Source organism: Ammospiza nelsoni, chromosome 7 (assembly GCF_027579445.1).
Source record: "Ammospiza nelsoni isolate bAmmNel1 chromosome 7, bAmmNel1.pri, whole genome shotgun sequence".
NCBI lineage: Eukaryota > Metazoa > Chordata > Aves > Passeriformes > Passerellidae > Ammospiza > Ammospiza nelsoni.
In genome coordinates this window covers 7467988-7492752 of record NC_080639.1, presented here as the reverse complement: position 1 = coordinate 7492752, position 24765 = coordinate 7467988, and the positions used below count along the sequence as shown (strand labels likewise).

Below are 24765 nucleotides of genomic sequence, written 5' to 3'. Positions count from 1 at the left end.
AATACCACTATGTTATAAAAGGCAGGAACAAAGCTCTGAGCTACAGCATGTCCCACCTGGCTCTGTCCAGCGACAAATGGCTATTTTGGGGTTGTTCAAATCATGACATGCTTCCTCAACACCTTCTGCAAGGAGACCCTGCCAGAAGGGGCTCCTCTAGGAGCTCAGCACTCTGCCACAGCATCTCCATACTGTTACCTTGGAAAAAATTCAATAAACCAACTCTGTGTCCCTTACTAGTGAGTTAATTTACCCTAAAAAGTTCAGAAACTTGTCCATGATTTCTCCCAGGGCAGCAAAGGATACTTGAGAATCGTCTGAAGAACACAGCATGATGGCTAATTAGGAATATTTTCAAATACTGACTTTTTAAAGATCAGCTGAAAATATTTCAAGGCAATGAGAATCACAACAGACATCTGAGGTAGCACCTCAAGACATAAAGCTGCAAAACCCACCCAAACACAAGGCAACAACCTGGAGGCACTCAGCACCACCCCTGTGGTCAGGATAAAAAAAAAAAAAAAAAAAAAAAAAAAAAAAAAAAAAAAAAAAAAAAAAAAACACTTACAACCTTTCTGTATTTACTTTCCTATTTATTTTACTTCTCACATGTTGAAAAAGCAAAGTAATCTGCTGAGGCATCTCAACTGCTGATGCATATTTTTTCATACACCAGGCATGAGTCTCCACCATAAACTACAAATGCAGTTCAACAGCACAACTGCAGAATTGGGATTTCCTCTGAAAACATTTTCCATCTAAACATGAAGAAACAATTTGACATCTATGATGTACTTACTTCAGCTTATCCGTCTGAATCAAAGAAATAACAGCCCAAATCCAACCCACACTCCCTATAGCCCTTTTGAACTGCTCATTTAAAACTCTAAAGTAAATTAAGAAAGACTAGCAACTGAGCAGCACAAAGAAAAAAAATTATTGAAAAAAAGGACATGTATGTTGCAACTGGAAAAAGAAGTACAGTTTATTCACAATACAAGTTGTCAAATGCTTCTCTTTCCCTTGATATTAAACAAACTCTTTTGGAACTTACAAACAGGTACACAGGACACTGAAACAAAGTTCACTGACACTTCAAAAGCTATGAAAATTCAACAGCTATTAAGCAACAGGAATCCATGGATAAAATAAAAAAGAGAATGCTACTCCATCAAGTATTATCCAAGCTTTTACTGCAGCAAACAAACAAAAGTATGTTCATCATTTATTCTAAAACACACAATTATCCAAAAAATGTTAAGGAAGAAACACAGTAAAGTATTTTCCAAACATTCTCTCAGCAAAAATAATTTCACATATGTGCATAGTATCAGCAAGAAACTCTTCACTTCTAACTTTAAATTTTGCCATCTCCTATGCCTGAAAAATCATATTCACTAGTGTACTGGTACATTTGGCATCCTAAAGCCTCAATAATAAATTTTTATACTGAAACAACATTATTTCAAAACTAAAGGTTTTAATGCCACTCCTCTTTTCACAGGATCATCCCGTGGATAAGAGCAGTCACCTTAGAAGAGAAGGTGACTGAAGCCAAAGGAATCATTAACATGAGCAAAATTACCATAAATGTCTTCAGGGGAGCTTAGGCTTTAATCTTGTTGTTGATGTTTTCACTATAGCTAGTGTTTAAATATTTACATTACTCATTTAGCTGCTTTAAACATTAGTCAAACTGTAACAGTCCAAAAGTGCAACCTCCAGACTAAGCAGCAGCTTTTAAAAAGCAACAGAATTTAAGAAGCCAGTTGTAATTTCTCTGTTTGGTATTAGCAGCTTTTAGACAACAGCTAAAATAGAAAAGTAAGTTATTTTTTACTACAGACAAATTGTGGACAAGAATTTAGGCTACAGGAGCAGCAGAGACAGGACAACGCACCCATCCCACCACACTGACCACTTCTGACACTGGAAGATGCCCCACTTTGGAGCAGATGTTGCTGCACCAACTTGATAAAACTGCTGGAAGCTCTTCTCAATGCTACAGTGATCAACCAGGGTTTTCACCTCAAAAAAAACACCTGTAAAACTCCCTTTCATTTAAAAAAAAATACCTGTAAAACTTCCTTCAAGCTTGTTCTACATATGTGCAGCACCTACTAGAGGAATGCAAATCTTTCTTCCTTTGAACAGCAGCAATATTTTCCAGCCTTCACAACAAGGCAGATTTGATTGTTTTCAGTCCTAGGGCAAAGATTAGATTCATGTGAACACTTTGTACTTAGCATTAGTCTTCAGAAAAATGCCTTAGAAATCAATGTTTAATAAAAGATGCCAAATAATTATCACTCAGTTTAACAGTGCTCAAACCCATGAGATGATGTTGTGCATTGAGGATGTGTATTTTCCCTGGCTGGTACCTGGGAAGTCACTCTCCACAGTCCTTAAACAAAGTTTATTGCTGCAGGAGTGCTAGAAGAAGGCACTTTATTCCCAGACCTCTGCTTTTAAAACAGGTTGGGATGGCTGTGCCACTGCCTCCAGCCTCCTGGTGGGACAGAGACTGCTGACAAAGCTGGGAGACAGACTGGGAATCAGCAATGGTGGGATGAAGTGTGCATGCTCAGCCATGCCTCAAGTGATACTCCCTTCACTGGGAGCTCCCAGACCATGCCTACAGCGCCAAGAACCAATGTCATTTATTCCTGGACTTAAAACAGGACACCAAGAGAGGCCAAGTGTTACCTCTCAGCACCTGACAGAATACCAGTGACATGACAGAGATTTAAACCATCCCCCCTACTGAAAAGATTCAAGAGGCAAAGACATAGCCACACACAAATCACTGCAGGAAACAAGATCTTATGCAGCCCAGACAACAAATTTCTTCAGTTTTGTTCACCAGAGGCAACTTGACTGCAGTATTGCCCTGAGATGAAGATAAAACAGTAGAAGAGAGTGCTGCAAATTGAGTAGAAAGAGTTCACCAAGGTAAAATGTACAAGCTGAAAACAAGGCTTAACACAGCCACTGATTGTGCGCATTTCATACAGTGTCAGAACAGTTTGGGTTGCAAGGGACCTTAAGACAATCTTGTTCCAGCCCCTGCCACCAGTGGGGACGTCTTCCAGAGCAGGGACACCTTCCACTATCCCAGGCTGCTCCAAGCCCTGTCCAACCAGCCTTGGACACTCCCAAGAATGGGGCAGCCACAGCTTCTCTAGGCAACTTGTGTCAGGGCCTCACCACCCTCACAGGGAAGAATTTCTTCCCAATATCCCATCTAAAGCTGCCCTTTGTCAATGGGAAGCCATTCCCCCTTCTCCTTCACTCCAGGCCCTTGCCTCAAGTCCCTCTCCAGCTCTCCTGGAGCGCCTTTATGCATTGGAAGGGCCTCTAAGGTCCCCCAGAGCCTCCTCTCCTCCAGGTGAACACCCCAGCTCTCCCAGCCTGGCTCCAGAGCAGAGGGGCTCCAACCTTGGAGCACCTTCAGGGCCTCCTCTGGACCCACTCTAACTGGCCCATGTCTTCCTTGTGCTGAGGAGCCCAAACCAGGACACAGCACTCCAGCTGGAGACCCACGAGGACAAAGGGGGAATTGTGGATTTATCCTTTGACTCCCATTCTCCAGCAGCCTGCAGCTCAGCAAAAGCTTCCCCATGGGAGATACAGCACAAACTGCATCTGCTGTGCACAAAATGCCAGAAAGCACAAACTACACCAGGGGAAAAAATAATGGATTGTACAAGTGCACCCACCAACACCCTTTTTAACAGGTTTCATATTATTTTTAAAATAAACGTTATGCAAGTAATGTGGAAGAGCTTTAGAGCTCTTTATTCCTTTAGCTTTAACTTGCACCTTACAGGAACTCCATGTACAAGGAATTTAAAAACTGTGAAAAAAACCTGAATCACGCTGTTTTCCCAACAAAGGACTGGGTTAGCTGGAAAACATATTTCCAGGTCAGTTGTTTTCTTGCTGCTTCTCTATGGACATTCATTTTGTGCTCTGGGCAGAGTTGGAGGCTGCAGAGGAGAGATGCAGGGATGGGATCAGACCACAGCAAGGACTCTGGGCACGTGGTGCTCTCACCCCACCACAATGGACAAGAAAGACACCAAGTGTCCCAGTGCAGCAGGAGGCCAAAATAACAGTGGCTGCATCTTGCACTGAGCTTTCTTCTCCAGAGAGGCAAGCTCTGAGGCTGTCCCAGAGAACAGCATGGCGGCAGCAAGCTGAACTAGAAGCACCCCATGTTTGTGACTCAAGTCTCACTGACAGTCTGCATCTGCGTAGTGGTGACCTCCAGGATTTTGACATTTGTCTCATCCCTAAAAGGTTTTAGGAAGAACAAGCTGCTGGACTTCTAAGAACATGAAGGTGTTACATTTCACTTTTACAGTCACATTTCTGCTTTTCTCCTACAAAAATATGAGCAGATTTGAAGGACTTCAAGCTAACTTTTGATGCACCTTGACTTCCCGCCAGTCTTCTGAGATCCTGGAAGCTTTCCTCAGGATCTGGCCTGCAACTGGCTGTCAGGGATCTCTCTAACAAAAGACTGACTCCAACTGCCCCTTCCTGAGCAGTTCCTTGAGTTATTCAACAGCAAGTTATTTTATGTTAAAGAAAGAAAAAATAAAAACAAAACAAACCCCAAAACAAAACAAAAAAACCCCAGCACCAAGTACACTTGTGGTGTAAAATCTGAGTGCCATCACTGCTCGGGTGTGTGGGCAGAGTGTTTGCCATCACAGAATATTAGACATTTTTCAGCCACATTGTGCAGAAATGGGACTTACCACCTTTGTATTCAAGAAACTGTAATACATCCCTGAGTTTGACAAGACAAGCAAGGAAAACACCCAGAAGATTTTGGATAGGGCAGGAGCAAAGTGAGAGAGAGGGAAGATGCTGGCATGACCAGGGTGCTCAGGACCTGTGGTCTATGGTACTCACACATGGAATCACAGAAGCACTAAAGCTGGAAAATACCTCTAAGATCATTGAGCCCAGCTCTTAAGACAGAACCTCCACATTCACAACTGAACCATGTTCCCAGGTGCCACATCTACACCTTTTGAACACTTCCAGGGATGGTGACTGCAGCCTGTGCCAGTGCCTGGCCACCCTTCCAGTGAAGAAATTTTTCCTACTAGTCAATCTAAAGCTGCTGTGGCACAACTTGAGGCCATTTCCTCTGGCCCTGTCACCTGCTGTCTGAGAGAAGAGATCTATCCCTACCTGGCTACAACCTGCTATGAAGGAGTTGCAGGAACAAATAAGATTCCCCTTGAACAAAAATCACATCAGGGGGCAACTGGATCAAAACTTGGAGTGTATCAAGACTCAAGACTACATCAGACATCAGTTTTGATGTGTCTCCCCAAGGGCTGAGATGCTGGGAGGTAACTCACACATTAATTTTCATTAGCCTTTTTGAGTTCAGATAAAAATTGATAAATAACAAATGATGTTAGGTTACCTGAAAAGCTGAGTATTAAAGTTGTTGCTGATAGCCAAAGGAAACAAATGGGAGCTGAAATACTTACACCTATTTTATCTACTAAGTTATTTATACAAAATAACCCCAAAGAATCTCCCAGCAAGACAAACCTGAAAATACTTAGAGAGGAAGAATTCATGAATAAGTGATGAAAGTTGCAGATCATAGACTCCCAGACTGGTTTGGGTTGGAAAGGACCTTAAAGCTCATCTCATTCCAAATCCTGCCATGGGCAGGAACACCTTCCAGTATCCCAGGCTGCTCCAAGCCCTGTCCAACCTGGCCTTGAACACATCCAGGGATGGAGCAGCCACAGCTTCTCTGGGAATCCTGTGCAAACATGACCCTGCCCAACTTTGCTACCCCTTGCAAACCAGCATCACATCACAGCAGAAGGCAAACAGAAGGACTACAGGGTGACACATGGCACAGGGAGCTTGAGAGAAGCACCCTAAAGAGCTGCTCAGTCAAGAAGAACAAATCAGAGTCTGACTGTACAAATACAGGAGAAAAGGGAAACAATTATCAGTGCTGGAAGGGAGCACAGCACAGAATCAAAGGCCAGAAACAGTCGATGCTTTTCAGGCAGAATTGATACATGCTGCAAATGCTGGCAGAGCAAGGACACTGGATTAGCCCCAAGCACATCTATCCCTCTACAGCCCTCAGAAAGCACATCTGGGTGGCCCCAGGAGAAGGGCAGAGCTGCCAGCCTCCCACGTGTGCCACAGGCAGGCAGTACCCACCACCAAGCAGCCAGGAAGGAAAGGAGGACTCCAGGAGAAAGGATGACAAATCCAAGCGACACCAGCCCTCACCTGGGACGTGGGTGAAGGACTGAAGAAATCACTCGCCTGGGATTTTGCTGGACACCAGAGCTGTGTCTTCCCTGCTCAGCTGTATTTCCACTCCAGGCAAAAGTGGAGCCACCCAGGATGCCTGCTGCCATCCCTCCATCCCACAGGGCACACACACACCTGGAGCAGCACCACCACACCCTTCCTCTGTCTCTGCTGCTCCCAAAACCTACAGCAGCACAGCCATAAGGTCCAAGGATGACACCACCAGAGAAACCCCCAAGATTTTACAGCAGCAGCAGATTTCCAAGGAGACCAGCACTGCTTCTGCACAGCCTGTGATGCACCTGCCCCAGGTAAGAGGATGGAAAATCCCCATTCCCCTGGAACACAAACCCAGGGGAGCAAATAATTCAAGACATAACATTTCCTTCAGGTTCAGGACAACAAAACCACAAAGAGCCATTTAAGGCCATCAAGAATACTTACGAGAGCTCAGCTACAGAAGCAAAGAGTCCATCAGTTCACATGCCAAAAAAACTCCATGTTGAGTGGAATTTGGTGACCTTTTACTATAGTTATTTTTAGACTGAAGGTTTTATTCTGGACAAAGTACTGAAGATAAAGTATTATACATATGCATGTATCTTTAATGTATGCACATACTGCACGCATTTTCTGTGAAGTAAAGAAGCAGCTACTGATTCAGAAATGCAGGCAGTTGGCTGTTCTCTCAGGGATAACCTATGCACTGTGAACATGCACTTTACAAGAAACCAAGTCTTAGCTCCAGGAGGTGAAATCCAGCAATAAGAACATCAGCAGCCTCCTAAGATAGATCCAAAAGTCATTTATTCAAAACCACGCCACTGCACACATATTAAAGTAGTATTCACTAGCAGTGCTGCCAGGACAATTGCTGGAGCAAGAGGTGTTTGGATGCATTTTAAGTACCACTGGATGTAAAAATACCCATTAATACAATTTTTGTATTATTTTGTGTTTTTACAATTTATGTCCAATTTGGACTACAGAAATGATACCAAACCTAGGCAAAAAACCACCAGAAGACAGCAAGGAAGGTCTGTGACCCAGGAAGATGCAAAAATACTCAAGCCAAAGCCATAAATAATGCTGAGGAGCTCTGCTGTACTGAAAGCTACCAGCAGAAAAATTCCTTTCCCTACTTTCTACCACAGCATTCTAAAAGCTATGACCTTGAAAATATTGGCTATTTCTCTTCAGCTTTAAAAGCAGCCTGCTTCAGCTAAGCTGTCCTGCAGATCAGGTGATGCTCTGGCAAGAAAGCAACAGTCAATAGCCATATTCCTCAACAGAGCTTTTATTACAATAATCAAATGTACTTCTACTTCCTTCCACACTCACTGAAAGCCATCAAGAGCAGTTACTTAGAAAATGCTCTCACAGCCATTGGGGAGCCTCGCTTAAGTCTGGAAAGCAAACTTTAAAAGAAAGCAAATCTATAGAACAAAGGATTGAAGAAAGAAAATATTGAAAGGAGAACAAGCCACAGCTCTTCTTGGGGTTGCCCTGGACTCAATAATCCTTGAGGGTCCCTTCCAACACGGGCTATTCTGTGAACCCTGAACTTGAAAAAGGCTGAAAGCCAGCAAGGGCATCACAGATGCTGAGAGAAGCTGGGGGTGTTCACAGCCAGGCTGGGCAAGTGGCCCCAACAGAGTCATGGCCACCTTCAGCTGAGCTGCTGACTGAAACCTCACTGAGCTACTGAGAAAAAGCATACAAGGAGGCCAAGGGAGATGGAAAATAATCAGCGGGGTTGGGAACACTACCCAGTAGCACTGGGTATTACCTGCGCTGCAAAAAAAAGCCCAGCTAGCCATCGTGATCTGAAACACAGGGATGAGAGAAACAACAGGACAGAGTTATAGAACACTAGCTATATTTGCTGAAGTTGTTTCTCTAGATCCATGCTATCTAATAACATTTACAAAATCCGTGGGATATAGTTTGCATGGTGTGTTACGTAGCGGGATGTGGCAGGAGCAGGAGGGCAGGACGAGCCCGTCCCTCCCTCCCTCCCTCCCTCCTCCCCGCGGCACAAGCGCCCGCAGCCCGGCGGCCCCGGCCCCGCTCGGTACCACGGAGAGCTCCCTCCCTCCCTCCTTCCTAACATGGAGCACCAAAGCTTTCCCACCCAACGAGCGCTCTCCCTTCCGAGCAGGGAAAAAAAAACCAACAAAACCATCTCACAGGCTGTATCTGAGGAATGTGCACGCAGAAGAAGTTCTCTTGACAGCACAGAAGTTATGTGCATGAGGAATGATGCTGCTGTCCAAATATATGAATAAATTACCATCTTGGCAATAAACACGAGCCAAAGCTCAAAAGAAGTATTTCATTTCCAGGCAAGTTCATTCATAGATCTTACTAACAGTGAACCTGATTCCTTCAGGAACTCAGGGGGTGCAGAAGGAAAAGCATGTAAGAAGATTAGGTTAATACTATATTTAAACATATGTAAGGACAGTGAATGAAATTGTGATTATTCACTCATTTAGTTCAAGAAAAACAACCACTTACTAAGAATAGCTTTCAGGGGATAAAAGAAGATAAACTAGGCTGCACCAGGGAAAAAAAAACAACAGAGCTACAGTAGTACTCACTATCCCTCGTTATCCATATTTGTCAGCACTGAGGTCTGGGGAAATTAACTTGCATACAAAAGCATCAAACAGAGACAAACTACCCAAAGTTTCCAGACTAATGCACCCTTTCCCCCACTTGGGAAGCTTGCCCAACTCATTATCATCCTCAGGGAAAACAGCAGAGTTGCAAAAATCTGTTATGTTAAATGCAAGAGTTTCAAAGACACGAGAAAAAGCAGATTTTGCTGATTTGATGGAAAGACCTGACAGTCCTCGTGAAAGAGAGGGGGAAGCTCCCACCAATTCCAGCATGTATGGTAGATTATGGAGTGAAGACAGGATTTTCTCCGCTTTCACAAAAGATTTTCCAGGAGACTTCACCCCTTTGGCAGTACTTTGCCAAAAGCACAGGCACACACTCCCGAGCAGCCCTTGCTGCTTTGGCTCACATCAGCTGTGCTTTTCTGTCTCATGTTCTTGAGAGCTGCTAATGCAGTGAAGGGCCCCGATTTAGCTTCTTATTAATCAAACTCTGAGCAGCCATTAGCAACAGAAGCACAACCCAATCACAACCTTAGAGCAGTGGACATTCCCCTTAGAGCTCATCTCTGCACTCACCCTCCTCCAAAGGGAGCCTGTGCAAGCTGTCCCCCCTCAAGCACACAGGCAAAGACAGGCAGGATTGTCACAGAACCATGGAATTGTCAAGTCTGGAAAAGCCTCAGACCACTGAGTCTAACCAGGTCCACTACTAAGCTATGTGCCACATTTACATGTTTTTGTACACTCAGAAGCATGCTCCCAGCTCCAATTAAAACACTGGCATACACACCCAAGCCACAACTGCCAGGATCACTGGTTTGAGTTAAGCATTAATTTCCAGCTCCTCTTTGTTATCAAAACAGAGTATCACATGACATCAAACTGCAGAACACCACTTGGCACTGGTGAGCGGCGGGAGACAAAAAGCATCTGTAAAAATATCACTACAAGAAGGTCTGTATAATACACAGTAAATCCCAGGAAAGCCTGTCTGCTGCCAGCACTGCAAGGATGGTTTTGCTGGCTGTACAAGTGCTTCTAAACCAAGAGAGGGGCCGCAGCCCCAGAGAAGACATCAAAGCCACCATGGCTGAGAAAATACAAGCATCGTGCCACAGAGCTGCTCTGAAAAGCTTACAGGTAAAATAAACAGGAATATGCTCTAGTCCAGCTGGAAAAGATGACTCTGGTTTAACAAATAATAATGATTCTGCAGTTGCCTGTGGCTCCACACCTGTGAACAACACTCAGACTTTGTGCAGACTCCACAGGCAACAGGTCCAAGGGGGTGCAAACCTGCACAGAGTCAGCATCCCAAAGGTGCTGCTCAATCAGCTCACCAGTTTTAGCTACCAAAACTACCAAAATTTAAAGGAGAAGGCCACTATTTGTGTTCCAGATTCAGAAGCTATGGCAAAGGAGTTCTCTCCCTACTTAATACACCTTGGTAATTTCCATACTGTGGGAAACACCCATACTATAAAGTGCCTTCCAGGCGTAAACTTGACCAAAGGCTATCATGGTTATAAAAGTGAGTAAGCACGCAACAAAAGAATTTATCTCCTCCTCCTTTCATCTCCCAGAATGAGCTACTCTTGCATATCAAGAGCAAGCTTTAAAACCTGGGCAGTGGAGGAGGGCTATAAGCCTGGTTCCCTCACAGAGCCAGCTTTACTACAAGTTCCTCCCAAATAAAGCAGTTCAGCCATCGGCTTACATTAATTCTTCTCATTTTTCAGATATTTAAAAATACCAGGACTGATCCTTTAGCTGTGAAAAACATGGCAACTCTAAGGCCAAAAGCAGCATTCAAATGTGTTATCTTAGTCCAGTTTTGATCAGAATGTTTTAATTAGAGATCCTACTGTGTTCTTACTGGGAGCCATCCAAAGAATTTTAGAGTTGTTTTATTTATTAAGTACTCGGTATCTGTGCTCAGTGTTTGAGGTGAAAAAGCACAATCTGACACAGAAGGGCCTCTGTAAATAAGCTTTTATAAAATTTGCATCTAAAGAAAGTCAAAGGTATTTTTCCCCTCTAATAGGTTTCCAGTAGATGAGGTACAAACACTAGAGCATAACTAAGCAAGGAAAAAGAGAGTGAAACCTTAAACTTAAAGGCTCCTTTGCAAATAAAGTTGAAGAGCTGAGTTAATCAACATAAATCAAAATTAACCTCACTTTAGACACACTGAACACTTTCAGGAGAAGCCTTCAGAATGGCAGGGAAAGTATTAACTACCTTTGCAAACCTCAAAACCTACACAGACCAAATGAGAAAAAAAATCCTCCTGGTTGAGGCTGCCTCACAATTCCTACATAAAAACTTCATATTCACATTACATGTGACAAATGAAAGAAACTGGTGTTTAGCATACATGCTTGTTCTCTTTTTGATCAAATTTTAAATAGTTCATCTCTTTTCAGAGGTGATATGACAAAACTAATAGCAGAAAGGAGGAGCCACTGATAAATTGAGTTTGGAACAAAGACAAATTGACATTGGTATAGTACTCACATATAATTGTACCCAAGGCCCATCATAAAATTATTTATGCAACTTAAAAGTATCATAATAACAAAAGCACCAGGAAGCAAAGTAATCAGAAAGTACTTTCTGCCATGTAGTACCAAACTCAACCCCAAATGAGGAATATTTCTACTTGAAATTCAAAATAGGGTATAGTCCTCACATGTTTTCTCCAAATGAGGATACTCAGAATACTCTTCACCTTACCTAGGTCCAAGAACGCCATTCTGTTAAAATCTCTGTAAAATTAACTAAACCCAAAAATTCCTCTGCAATCTGCTGAGCAGCCCTTCCTTTTGCATCTCTGCCAAAAGCACTCTGCATGGAAAAATCCTGACCCCGGTGCTTTGCTACACCTATAAAAGGACTTTATTCCAAACAAACTGCAAGAGCCTTTACAGGGAAATTTAAAATCTTTGCTGTCTCCCTCATGCTTCAGCCCCCAGGGGCAGGGTGAGGGACTGTACCTAAACCTTTTGTTTTGTTCCATCTCCTATGATGATGCAAGATTGCTCCTTAGATCACTCATCTCTGCTTTTACAAAGGAAAACAAGGGATACTTAGGGAAATAAGGACCTACCTTTTACTGGAACTACTTCTGAAACTTGATTTCCTGTTTGTCTCAGAGCTACCACAGAGCTCCTCTGATGTCCAATAATATCTGCACTCCAGCAACAGCTTTTCTTCCAGCAGAGCACTCATCTGAGATTTCCTTCCTCACAGATTCTTGTGCTCCCACAGCTCAGTACTTACCTGGGACAAATCCACTCTCTTGCCAAATCTGATGGATTTTAAAGTTGTTAACCAATTTCATTCAAGGGCACTAACCACGCCAGGCAATGGGAAATTGAGCTTTGAAGCACAGGAAGATAGCCAGAGCTCTCAATAAAGACATTGTTCATGAAGCAATCCTGAGTTAGAAGTACAGAATAGCTCTCAACCACAAAGAGACCTAACCCTGGAGCACCAGGGAAAACATTTCTCCAAAAGAAAAACAAAGCATCCTTCCTCTTCAAGCACATAAAGCTTAAAAAAATAATTTAAAAAATAAGTTAAAGTGTAAAGAAGGAACACAGGCCACAAAGATGGAATTATAATACTGCACACAGGAGAAGCTCCCTGGCACGTCCACAGATGCTCAGCATCGCACAGATCAAAAGCTCAGTAACAACCAACTTCCACCAGCACACACAGCTCAGGAAAGCAGTGCAGCACTCCCAAAGCCCTGTAAGCAGGTGATACTCACAGAGGAAGCTCTGGAATGGGGTTACAGGCACAGGCTGGCAGTGCTGGCAGCAGGCTGGCTGTGCATTCAGGGGACAGCAGTGAGTCACAGCCCTGGGCAGGCAGCACTGACTCAGCCCGTGCTCCTGCTGGGAACAGAAGCTCAAGGTAACCCCGGCAGCTTTTGTGGAGGAGATGGATTCCCTTGCCTTGGGGACAGACACACAGCAAAGCTGACCCACAGGCAGGGAACAGGAAAGGATCCTGAATCCCTCTGCAACCAGACATTCCTAAGAGGATGACTGTACCGAGCATCCTCTGAGCTCACACAGTAATAGCAGTTACATTAATTTCTTTGGGTTTTTTTTTACCTTTATTATGGCTTAAATGGACTCATGTGCTGCTGCTTTGGTCAGCTACAGGCCCAAATATCTGGCTCCTGCTAACTCCCACAGCCTGCCGATGACCTCTTTAAGGACTTAAATTGCAAAAACAACTATTTCTCATACCTTCCATACAAAAAACATTCACTAAAAGGATTTTAAAAATGTTAAACAGCAGGAAAGAGAAAAAAACCCAGCCACGCTGTCTCCAAACAGGAAAGAAACTTTTGCTTTAGAATGCCATTTCACTTGCTTACATAATCATTTCACCAAGGTTTTTTTGGGGGGGCTTTTTTTTTTCTCCTTTGGTCAGGCAGCATTTCTACTATAAAGGTATTTCCTTTCAAACCAAGATACATAAATAACAGCATCCACTGATAAATACAACCCAAACATACAGTTTCAATGTTCAGTACTTCAACATAAGCTGAAATCCACACTGCAGCAGCTGGATGGCTTGAGTTTCAAATGTGACAAGCACCTACCAGCTCCAGAAGCTGCAGGAACAGCAAGAGCTCTGGTTTGTCTTCATCAGAGCAGGTATCTCAGGCATCCAAGCAAAGACCCTCAAGCTCCTGATGTCAAATGCAAGAGTCTAACAAGGCACTCAGTGCAAGCACCTGGGGACAACCCACCTGAAACCACCCTGGCACCAACACCCAGCCCAGCCCTTGCAGCCAGGGAAACACTCCCCACCTGAAACACAGGCAGCACTGCCATCCCCAAAACCTCCTCAGGGCACAGGTGACACTGGCAACACGGACTGCTGAGAGGGCATGGCACACCCAGGGTCTGTCCAGGGCTCTCTGACTGGGTGACTGGGAACAACTACAGGCAGCAGTCCGGGGTTTGCCAAGTGTAGGCATCAGTTTGCTAGGGAATGGCAGAGCCTCACCTGGTCCCAGTCCCAAACTGTCTGAACTGGTAAGCCCAGCCACTTAGGCTTTACTCAAACCAAAACACGGGTGGCTTTTAAAAGAGAAAAAAGTCCCATTTAGTTAAAAGTTCTCCAGAAGACCTTTGTGCTCATAGCCTGCCACTTTGTGCTCACAGAGGCCTGCCACTGAGGGCTTATGGGACTGCATTTCCATTCCCAAAACACAGCCCACAAAAGGGCACTCAGCTTCTAACTGAGCAGATAAATCTGGATAACTGGGGGCAGCATCAAAGCGGGTTGGGGTCCGTGAGCAGTGTGATCAAAGCTATGACACACTCCTGTTTCCAACACTGAGCACAGTGCTACCTTCTCAGAAAACACAGAGCAAGCACTCCTCCTGCTGAAAAAGTTGGCTATTTTTTCTCTCTCGAGCTGAGGAGCCAGTGCTCCTCAACGTCAGCAATGCAGCGTGCTGGCTGCTGAAAACAAACCCCAAAAAGCACATGCACGTGAGAGCCTGGGCTCTGACAAAGCACCCAGCAAAATATGGGAACACTCCTCGTGCCACCCTCGCTCCTGACTCCTGAAAGCAAGAACGGTGTGCTCACACAGCTGCACCCTGGGACACTTGGAAGGCATCCCAAGCAGGAGCAGCACAACCAGGATCACACCCGAGCTGCTCTGTCCCTGTGTCACAGAAAACTGTGGAGTCAGAGCACGGATGAGCGGGGCTCTGTGCTGAATTCATGATGGGCAGTGCCCCAGAGTGCCATCAGGGGTGATGCAGCCACCTGGCAGAGCCCACTGCTTGCCACCTGAGCATGGATTGCATGGGAAAACCAGGACTGCTCAACCTTGGGAAGCTTTTCTGTGCAGCTGTGCCAGCCCTGAACAGCGAGGGTTACTGAGCCTTGCCTCTGGTCAGTGCATACAACTGCATGGAGTAAGGGCCAAGAAACATAGCTCACTGCAGAGGGGGAAAAAAAAAGTTAGAAGATTTGGCAAAACCCCCAAAGGCATCTATCTTGGACATCCCAAAAGTAACAACAGTCATTCAAGATATGACTTGTTTATACTACGAGGCTCATTACACAGAGGCCTGCCTATTTTTAGAGGTAGATATTGCTACAACTGAGTGCTAGATAAACCCAAACAATTATTTGCAAGGGGTATTCCATCACTAATTATTCTAAACATCTTGTGCGTCCAGGAAGGTTGGCCTGCTGCCACTCTCTAGCATAAAACAGCTCCAAGAACAATGCTACAACTTCACTCTCAGGAGTGACAGTAACTCACAGAGCAAGCAGGGTGCCTGGGAGAACCCAACAGCTCCAGTAAGCTCACCACCACTTGGATAAAATAAAAAACAGTAAGAAATGAGACCCTGATAGTGTTTATGCTAAAAAATTACAGGAAGTTGGTTTTTCCTTTATATATCACCAAAACAAGGAGATAAAAAAATTAAAAATTATAAAAAAACCATTTAAGCTCAGGCCAAGCATGGCTGATGATGGCTCATCCATCAATTCTGTGCAGCCTGAGTGCAGAGTCCTGAATGCTCTGTAAACCTCTCTGCCATGGCCAGTGCTTCCTCACCTGAATCCTGAGAGGTGCAAGGTGAAGACGGGCAGAGAGCAGGAGCAGCCCAGGCCAGCGATGCCCCTCGGGCACCAGACAGGCGCCCTTTGGAAGCCTTTTATCTCTGTTTTTTTAAGCAAACCAGACTTTGAAAAGCACAACCACACATCTCACGACTGCAGTTTTGGTCCGAACACAGCACAGATCCAACCGAATCCCAAAGGACCAAGGAAACCCACCGGGGGCCAGGGCAACAGATGGAGAAGGGCTCTGCGGGGTTATCCAGCCGGGAAGCAAAGGCGCTGGGATGTGCAGCCGCGTTTCACGCCCGAGCTGCTCTCCAAGGACGCGCCGCCTCCCCACTGCAGAGGGCGGGCGGCGGTGCCGGGGGCGGCCGGACCGGAGGAGCCCGGCGAGGAGGGAACACCGGGAGAAGGGCAGGGCGGAGGAGCACGGCCAGAAGGGAACACCGGGAGAAGGGCAGGCACCCCCCGCGGCAGCGCCTGCCCCGCACCGGGGCTCTCCGCGGCCCCGGGTGGCCCTGACGGGCGGCCGGTGCCGCTGTGGAGCTGCCCCCGGTTCGGGCGGCCGAGGCCAAACTTCCCGTGGTGCCGCCACCCCCAAAATGGCCCCAACGCCGCCACCGCCGCGGCCCCTGCCCGGGGGAGCCCGCCCGGGCGCCCGCCCCCGCCGGGAACGGCCGGGCCCCGCTCCGCGCCGCACTGCGCCCCCGCACCGGCACCTCCGCCGCGGCCCGGCCCCCGCCGTCCTCAACAGGTGCGGAGCGGCCGGGCCGGCAACCACCGGCACCTGCCACCGCGTCAGGACCTGGACAGGTCCCGCGGGGCGCTCCCGCCCCGCCGCCGCAGCCCGGGCTCACCTCTCTCCGCGCCGCTGCCGGGCCCCGCCGCCGCCGCCGCCGCTCCGCCATGCGCGGTCCCGGCCGAGCCCCGCGGCGGCCCCGCTGCGCCGCCGCCGCCGCCGCGGCTCCGTGCGCGCGCCGCCGCCGCCGACGTGCAGGCCGCGCCGGGCCCGCCAGCGGCGCGAGCCCCGCGCGCGCGGGGGCGGGGCCCCGCGGGCGGCTCCGTCGTTCCCATTGGCGGGGCCGGGCGGGGGCGGGGCCGAGGGCGCTCGCGCGCTCGCGCGCGGCGGAGATGGCAACGGGGAGGCGAGGGGCGGGGCCGGGCTCTGGGAGGAGCGGCGCTGATTGGGCGGGCGCGGGGGCGGGGCCGCGCGGTGCACGGTTCGCCCCCCCCCCCCCCCCCCCCCCCGCGGTCCCGCACCCACAGCCCATCCCGGCCGGGCCCCCCGCACCCCGCACCGTACACCCCGCACCCGGAGGGGTCCCGCACCAGCCTTCACTGCCGGCACACCCAGCACCGCCCACGGGGCACAAAGGCCCAGCCTCTGCCATTCCAGCGTCATCCTGGATGCGGTGTCCGTATCCGAGCGCATCCCAGCGCGCCGAGACGAGAAGGCCAAACAGTGTTTTCCAGAAGGGAGGGAGATCGCCACCCAAACACCGTCAGTAAAGTTCATCAGTGCTTCCACCGCGTGTATGGCTCTTGATGTGTCTTAGGGCATCAGCCTCCTGCGGAGCAGGGGCTCCGGAAAGGATTAAATAACTGCGCTAAACCTGGGCTGTTTGTGACAGCAGGCTTGTGGCCACCTAGGGAGCAGCTTTCTGACCTGCATTCTGCCCTTGACATACAGTCACAGAATGGATTGGGTTGGAAGGGACCTTAAAGCTCATGCCGTTCCACCCTCGGCCACGGGCATGGGCACCTTTCACTATTTGCACCAAGCCCTGTCCAAACTGGCTGGAACACTTCAGGAGTGAGGCAGCCACATCTTCTCTGGGCAACCTGTGCCAGGGCCTCACTACCCTCACAGCCACGAATTTTGTCCCAAAATCCAATCTAAACCTGTCAGTTTAAAACCACTGCAAGTCACTGCAGTTTAATGACACCTGCAGGTGCTGAGCCCAGCTCAGCCTGTGGGATGCTGCAGCACACAGAGGAATGCAGTGCTGGCCTTGCTCTCCCCAGTTTCTGTGTCTCAGGATCTTTTCCCCACCAGGAACTGGGATTCAGACTTGCAAAAGCCAATTCAGGCTTGCAGACTGATACCACTCCTCATTTGTGCCCTTCAGAACACTTTCATCATGTCCCAAAATTTCATTCCTGGCCACAGCTGACTACAGACATCAACTGCTCAGAGAAATCTTAACCTTCCCACCTCTCTGCCCCTTTGAGGTTACCTGGCCACCTTTTCAGTGAAGGAATTTTTCCCAATATCCAATCTAAACCTCCCCTGGTACAGCTTGAGGCTGTTTCCTATGGTCCTGGATATGTGCTGACACGTGTTGCTGCATCAACCACCTTGGCATTGCTAAACCTTTGTGCTGAGAACCCTGTGTGCTTTCTCACTGTTTCTCCAGAGTGTTTAGGTGGTGCCACCCACATCACCATGTCCCTTCACTGCCCAGCACGGGCTCCAGGTGCAGCATTGTGGCTTTTTCCTTCTCTCCCAGTTCCTGGTGAGGTAGAGATCCATGCAGGCAGAGGGTAAAGAGGAGCACACAAAAGCCAGTGCTTGGAACAACAACCTATTTTTATACTTCCTTCTCTCAAGGCACCGCCCTTCGCCTCTGCCCTGCTCAGGAGCAGCAGGAAAAACGGGCAGGCAGCTTTTGGCTGCTGATGCCTTCACCTCTGGGAATGCCTTGGGAAGGCCTGTCTGTGTTTTCTTACCCCATTTTACACTCAGGAAATGTAACACTAACTATTGCATTTTCCCCCTGCCTTAGGATCAGCACTGAAGCCAAGAAACAAACCCACGTTCCTCAGTTCCTCCTGTGTGTCACCAAAGTGGTTGTGTCCCACCAGGATGTTGGGAAAATCAGTGCCAGACACAATCCTGTGCTGTGTGCTCTGGGATGATCCTGCCTGAGCTGGGAGGTTGGACTGGGTCACCCACTGTGGTCCCCTTCAACTTGACCCCAAAATATGGCAGGGACAAGGCTGGGGTGGGAGGCAGAGCGTGTTCCCAGGCTCCTTGTCCCACTTAATGGATCCCACCATGGATTAGACAGCTCCCTGCCACTGTGGAATGAAAGGGGCTCCCTCCCCAGACAGCACTGTCCTTGCTGAGCTGAGCCACTATGACTCAGCTGCTGGTGCTTTTGAAACACCACAGTTTTCCAAGTAATTCAAACCTTGGTGTGGGTTTTTGGGTTTTTTTTATTGGTCGGGGTTTTTTGGCTCAGTTTGTTTTCTGTAAACCCACTTTAATAAATGAATGGCTCTTTAACAATGGCTTTTTCATCCAAGTCCTGGGAAATTGGAAATATTAGGCAGCCAGAAGTGAGCACGGCGCATTTCAAACTCCCCAAGTCAAAAGCAGCTCCACGATTTCCACACTCTGACAGAGATTTTCCACCTCAGGGAAACCTGATTTGCAAACTGGTTTTGCTCCTTGGAGTCCCCACATGTGCTGAATACATCCCTGTGTGCTGAACACATCCCTGTGTGCTGGTCCTGGTGCACAGTTGAGCAAGGATTTGGATGGATTCTCCATCCCATACCCGCCGTACTGGAGCCACACCTTGCATGCAGCATGCCAGTTCATACAGACCTACTCCTGGAGTCCTTAACCTCACCTGAGGATGTGGTGCATGCACTGCCAGACCCAGCACCTCCTCCACCATTCTGTGCCACCAACCCAACAGAAGCTGCATCCCTGAAAAGCCCTGGCAGCAGATCCAAGCTTAGGAGTTTCTCCCTGCTGTCGCCATATGATCCTCAGCAGGGCAGCTGCCAAGCCTGGGGAACCTGTTTCCAAATCCATGCTGCTGAAAGGAGGAGGGAGGATGGTTAACCCACTCCTTGCTGAGTGGCAGGCTGGCAGGGCTGTGGAAGGACAATGGCATTGTCACCAGGGTGGTGGCTGCTGCTGCAGGACAACTGGGGAGCACAGCTGCCTAATGAGAGATTCAGCTGCTTCATAGATGGTGTGAAACAGGAATTTCTAAGGCCAGCACATGCTTCAAGGCAGTCTGGCAGCTCCTCTTGCAGTAACCTGCTTGTGTAGACCCCTGAACAATGCTGAGGTGTGTCCTCAATGCCTACACAGTGTCCTGAGCTGGGTCTACAGGCAGGATGCTGGTGCCAGACTGCCCGTCAGCAAACACATCAGGTGACAGCCAAGCAGAGTGCCCTGCCTGATGGCATCCATGGAAAGAGCTGGATCAGGGCAGCCCCAGGACAGAGAGGTCCCACACTGGGCCGGGAACACATCCTGAAGACAGGGATCTCCATATCCACAGGGAACTCCATCCTCAGGGCTGGAGGAAGAGTGACATCCAGTGCAATGTCACACGAGCACCAATGGTCCTGGTCTTTTTATCCCACCTGTACAGGGCAGAGGAAGGACTCTGGCTCCTCCTCATCCTCTCACACCCATAGGCACAGGGCTGTGGGGTGCCACCCATGGCAAAATGTGCCCTTGGGGTCACAGTGGGCAGGCAGGACCAGACACCAAAATGCAGAACTGCCTTGGGGGCAGTCTGAGCACTGCCCAGCAATAGGTCATGAACCAACCTGCTCAGTGACCAATACAAGATCAGTTTTTAAACCATGAGCATCTAGGGAGGTTTTGGTCACGGCAGATGAGCTCCAGTGTAGGCTGGCTGTTACTGCTCAGCTACAAGACCCTGGCACCAAGACAGAGAGAGCCGACCTTTTGTGAAATTGTGACAAGGAGTGATCAAAAAAAATAAAAAAAAAGTAAAGTTATCACTGGAAATTAGGAGGAGGAAAATCTGGAAGCAAGATCCAGCAAATGCTATTCAAGTACAATAACATCTCCAACTCAAAAATCCCAAGACGTGAGAAGTTGGAAAAATGCATGGAAAAGGATTGCTTAAATTGGTTCACCGCTTCTGTTTACACTGCTCACCAGCAGCAGCAGCAGCAGCATCCAGAGCTCACCCCAGGTGCCTGCAGCATCCACTGCTTGTCTGATGCACCTGCCCTGCACACTGAGCAATGATGAGCATCCCAGTGTTCTCTTGGACCCACCTCCAACATCAGCATCGTGGGCACAGCACCCCTAAAGCAGCACGAGCTCTATTTTTACACAGAGGGCCAAAAGCTGGGTGCAGGAACACCAACAGAGTCGATGTGTCTTCCCACAGTCGAGTGGGAAGAGTTAAGTGTCTTCCCACAGTAACACCTCCTGCTCCCAAAGCAAAGGGATTCATGAGGCAGACAGGGGTTGCTCTGCCAGTGAAGTGGAAGGTGTTTAGATGAACCATCACACTGGTGAGCAGTGATTACATGTACCCAGGACAGCTGCTAATGTATCCAAAACAGCTGTAAACACAGCCAGGGAGCACCAACACGGCTTCCAGCCTGGAGCCACCAGCACAGCTCCAGGCCGTGGCAGCAGGGATGTGGATGTGCTCATAAACCCATCAGGCTGTCTGGGCTGACAGCTGGGACACTGATGTCCCCATGGCCCTGTCCCACATCAGGGCTCTGAGCTCCCCCTTCCTCCCTGCCGAGCCTGGGGACAGCAGGGAGCAGGAGCAGCAGCATCCCCCAGGGATGCAGCTCTTCTTGCCTCTCCCCTTCCACGGGTTGGCTTCTGTCCACCAACCCCTCAAACAGTTCCTGCTGAAGCCAGACAAACCACACTTTACACACAGATCAAGTGTTCAGCTGAGAATGGTCTGTCCATCCCCCCAGCCCCGGGCTGGCTGAGCTGGAACAAAGAGGTGCCTGCCCCGGGGTGATTATCTCTGCCTTCATCTCCTTCACTTGGAAGGATATCCTGGTATCATCTGCTTTTACCTGCTCAGGGCCTGACATTTGTTCCCTTTCTAGCACCTTCCTGTTTGGGACATTTCTTTGTCTAAGCTTCCTCTCCTACTCGAGTTGCTGAAACCAAGTCCAGGGAGCATCAGGCAAACAATGTGTTGTACACCACTGTCAACATCCTGCACAGCAAACTGCATCCCACCCACTCCCTGAGCAAACAGACCAGCAGCAACCCCCTGGTCATGGCTTACTCAGTCTCAAAGAGAACCTGCACTGCATTAAACCACAGAAATTCTCAGTTTAGGAACACTGAGCATGGATCCAGACCCCACTTCTCACTGCCCACCATCAGGGACAACTGTGGCTCCCCAGATGTTTGGGGATGAGTCACAAGGAGCAGATGCAGGCAGACCTGTGTGGTTCATGTACAAATCACACAGAGTTCAAACAAGGTCACCAACACACCTCATCTGGCACAGAACACCGAGTGTTAAAGCACAGAGAAACCCTTAGATAACGTTTTATGCATCCTACTTGTAATCAAGAAGTCTGGAAAATCTCAGAGAATCCAGATGCAAAGATCTAAATCTTAAAAAACTCTGCTAGCAAGCACTGTATTTTGTTTGCACTATTTAAATATGTTTGCACATGTTTAACTTATTTCATAAGGAAAACTGAATTGGTTAGGGGAAAAAGAAAGCCACCACAAAAATCCTTGTCCTGCTGTCAGCAACCTCACTCCTGATGCCAGTCCCAGTTTGGGTTGCCAGAGCACCCAATGAGGCATCAGGACCAGACAGAGAGAAACCACAGAGCCACACACCAGCTGCCTCTCCCAGAAAAAAATGTCTGGCCAGCATTAAATTGCTCATCAAAATAAAAACACAAAGCCAGGTTTAACAAAGCAACCATGGTGCAGAGCAGAATCAGCAGATCCCAGATAATTATCTCATTGGGAAGAGTCAGCATGCAGGGCATGGCTTTCCCTTGCAAGGAAACGGTGAGTATGGAGATAAGGGTGATCCAATTAACTGGACTTTATGGGGATTTCAAAATGGTGTGTGGCAATGCTCTTAAGCACTTAAAGAATACCCAAAAGCTCTTAAAGAAACTCAGCTGCCATGGGATAAGAGGTAGAGCCCTCCTGGGATTAGTGACTGGTGAAAGGTGAGGAAGCAAAGAGCAGGAACAGCTCTCAAGGGAAGGTCTGCTGCATCCTACCTGAGTGCTCTGGGAAGGCCAGGACACAGCACTGACAGCACATCCATGCAGGATGGCCACCAAGGGCAGTGCTGCCAACAGGCAAAAATGGTGAAACCTGTTCTTCTGGGCAGGAACAAGTGGGGCTGAGCGCTGAAGAAAAAGCTGGATCAAGTGATTCACCTCTGTGCCTCTCTTATGCAACACCTCAATGAGAGGAGCTGCTGCTGCCAATCTCATCTGCTTCCAAACCATCTCACAGCTCAAATTTGCATGCAGTTGCATTTCCTTGGGTTCCCTGAGGCTGCTCCTGCAAGCACCCACCTGGGTTGGTTGCAGGGGTGAATAAAAGGCAAAAGAAACAGATACAAGTGTGGGAAATGTAAGGATCAGCCAGGAAAGAGGGCATTTGGGAAAGGAAATAACCCCACATGGGGAAAGCACTCACTGCACATGCTGGAGCACGCAAGAGTGGCAGGATGTCCATAGTGCCAAATCTCTGCTCTGCCAGCCCTTTCTGGGCCAGAAGGAGCAGGAGACACTGGGGTTTCAACTGTCTGGAGCTCCCTGAATGCTGGTCAGAAACACTGCCCACAGTAGGATTGTTGAGGAACGTCACTGTGCCTGGAGGGGTGTGCTGGCACCTACAGGCGCATCCCTGGCAAGGTGCCCCAGGCAGACTCTCCTGTGGGCTGGGGTGTGACTGGTGACGTGCCAGGTTATGGAAGGGTAAGGAGTGCAGGTCTTTTTTGTGAGCTGGGAGACAACTCCTCACCCCCAGACAGCAAACCTACAGATACATCCCTGAATGACCCACAGAGGCTCAAAGCTCAAACTGAGCAGTGGCTGTGGTGAGGAAATGCATGGGGAGGCAGTCAGTCCTGCTGTGCCCTAGCCAGGGAGCAGAGGAGAGCAACCATACTGCAGCAGGGACCTCATGCTCCCAATATTCCCAACGGCTCCAAATATTCACCAGCTGCCACTGGCACCCTAAGTACACAGTAAGAAGTGTAGCTGAGGGCTGGAATTGCAACATGTCATGAAGCAACCTGCTCAGTGACCAATACAAGGTCAGTTTTTAAACCTGAGCATCCACGGAGGTTCTGGTCATGGCAGATGAGCTCCAGTGTAGGCTGGCTGTTACTGCTTTCTGCTCTCAGCTGGACAACCTGGGAGTCACCTCAAGGAGCCCATGGCAGCCCCCCAGCACTTGGGACAAGCCATGTGGAGCCCAGCAGCCACAAGGTTTCCGTGGCAGCCTGGGAGGCAGCCAGTTCCACCCCAATATCCAGAGCATCAGCACATGCCTCAGTGCTGGGGCTGGCAAGGCTGGCAAAAGCCATCTCACATACTTAGTTAGCTCCAGGGTTTAAAGAAAGCCATGGGCACATAAGGTAGCTCATGGCTTCAAACCAAAGGTGCTCTCAGCCCAGCAAAAGCCACATTTTCCACAGGCAAAGGAGACTTGGATGAGGTGCGTAAGGAAAACTTTCCAAGGCAGCAGGCGGAAGGAAGAAGGACGTAGGCTATGTGCTCACAACCCAAGGGATTTCCTAGGGCTAGACTGTGTCTGAGTGACTCACTGCACCTTTCCAGGCTGTGCTGCTGCCCTGATGCAAGCCCTGCTCCAGCAGGAACCAGCCAATGGGCCATCACAGGTACCATGGAAAAACGTGGGAGTTGGAAGAGCAGGGATATTAAAAACTATCCCTGCACACCAACAACACTACCCAGCAGCTGATGGGAAGGGAGAATCCCCTTCCACCCACTGCTTTGTGTGTAGCTGAAAATACCCACTGGCACCACCAGATGGACAGGATACCCTGGCTCCCACTTGCAGGCACAGCCTTCAAAGGCAAAATCCCCAACAAGAAAGAGAACAGCTCAAAAAAGTAGCCCCAAATTTCTGCAGAGCCGAGCTGAGATGCATTCACTGCTTACTCATTTCTTGCCAAGTCTGGAGCTGCCGGGTTGGGCCCCCACCCACCCACCCCTCTGGCACAACTACTCCTTACAGCTTGGAAGCTATTTTTTTCCCACCGTGCTATCTAAAAAAGAAAAAAAAAGGCGTGAAAGCTTTTATCATGCTGAAAACACGCCAACTGCGAAGGCGACTCTGTGTCTCAGACGCCTGTTTCCTGGCAGATTTTAAGTCCTTTGCTCAACTGCTCAGATGGCGGGGGCAGGAGATGCCTGCAGCAGCAGCAGGC

General features: G+C 48.5%; 1 protein-coding gene across 1 annotated transcript in view; it reads right to left on the bottom strand.

The window, feature by feature from the left end:
- ADARB1 (adenosine deaminase RNA specific B1) overlaps window positions 1–16513 on the bottom strand; it is a 67042-nt gene extending 50529 nt beyond the window's left edge. Inside the window, exon 1 of the mRNA XM_059475728.1 lies at window positions 16414–16513. The gene's annotated coding sequence lies outside the window, so the exon portion shown is untranslated. The remainder of the gene's footprint in view (window positions 1–16413) is intronic.
- Window positions 16514–24765: the final 8252 nt, after the last annotated feature.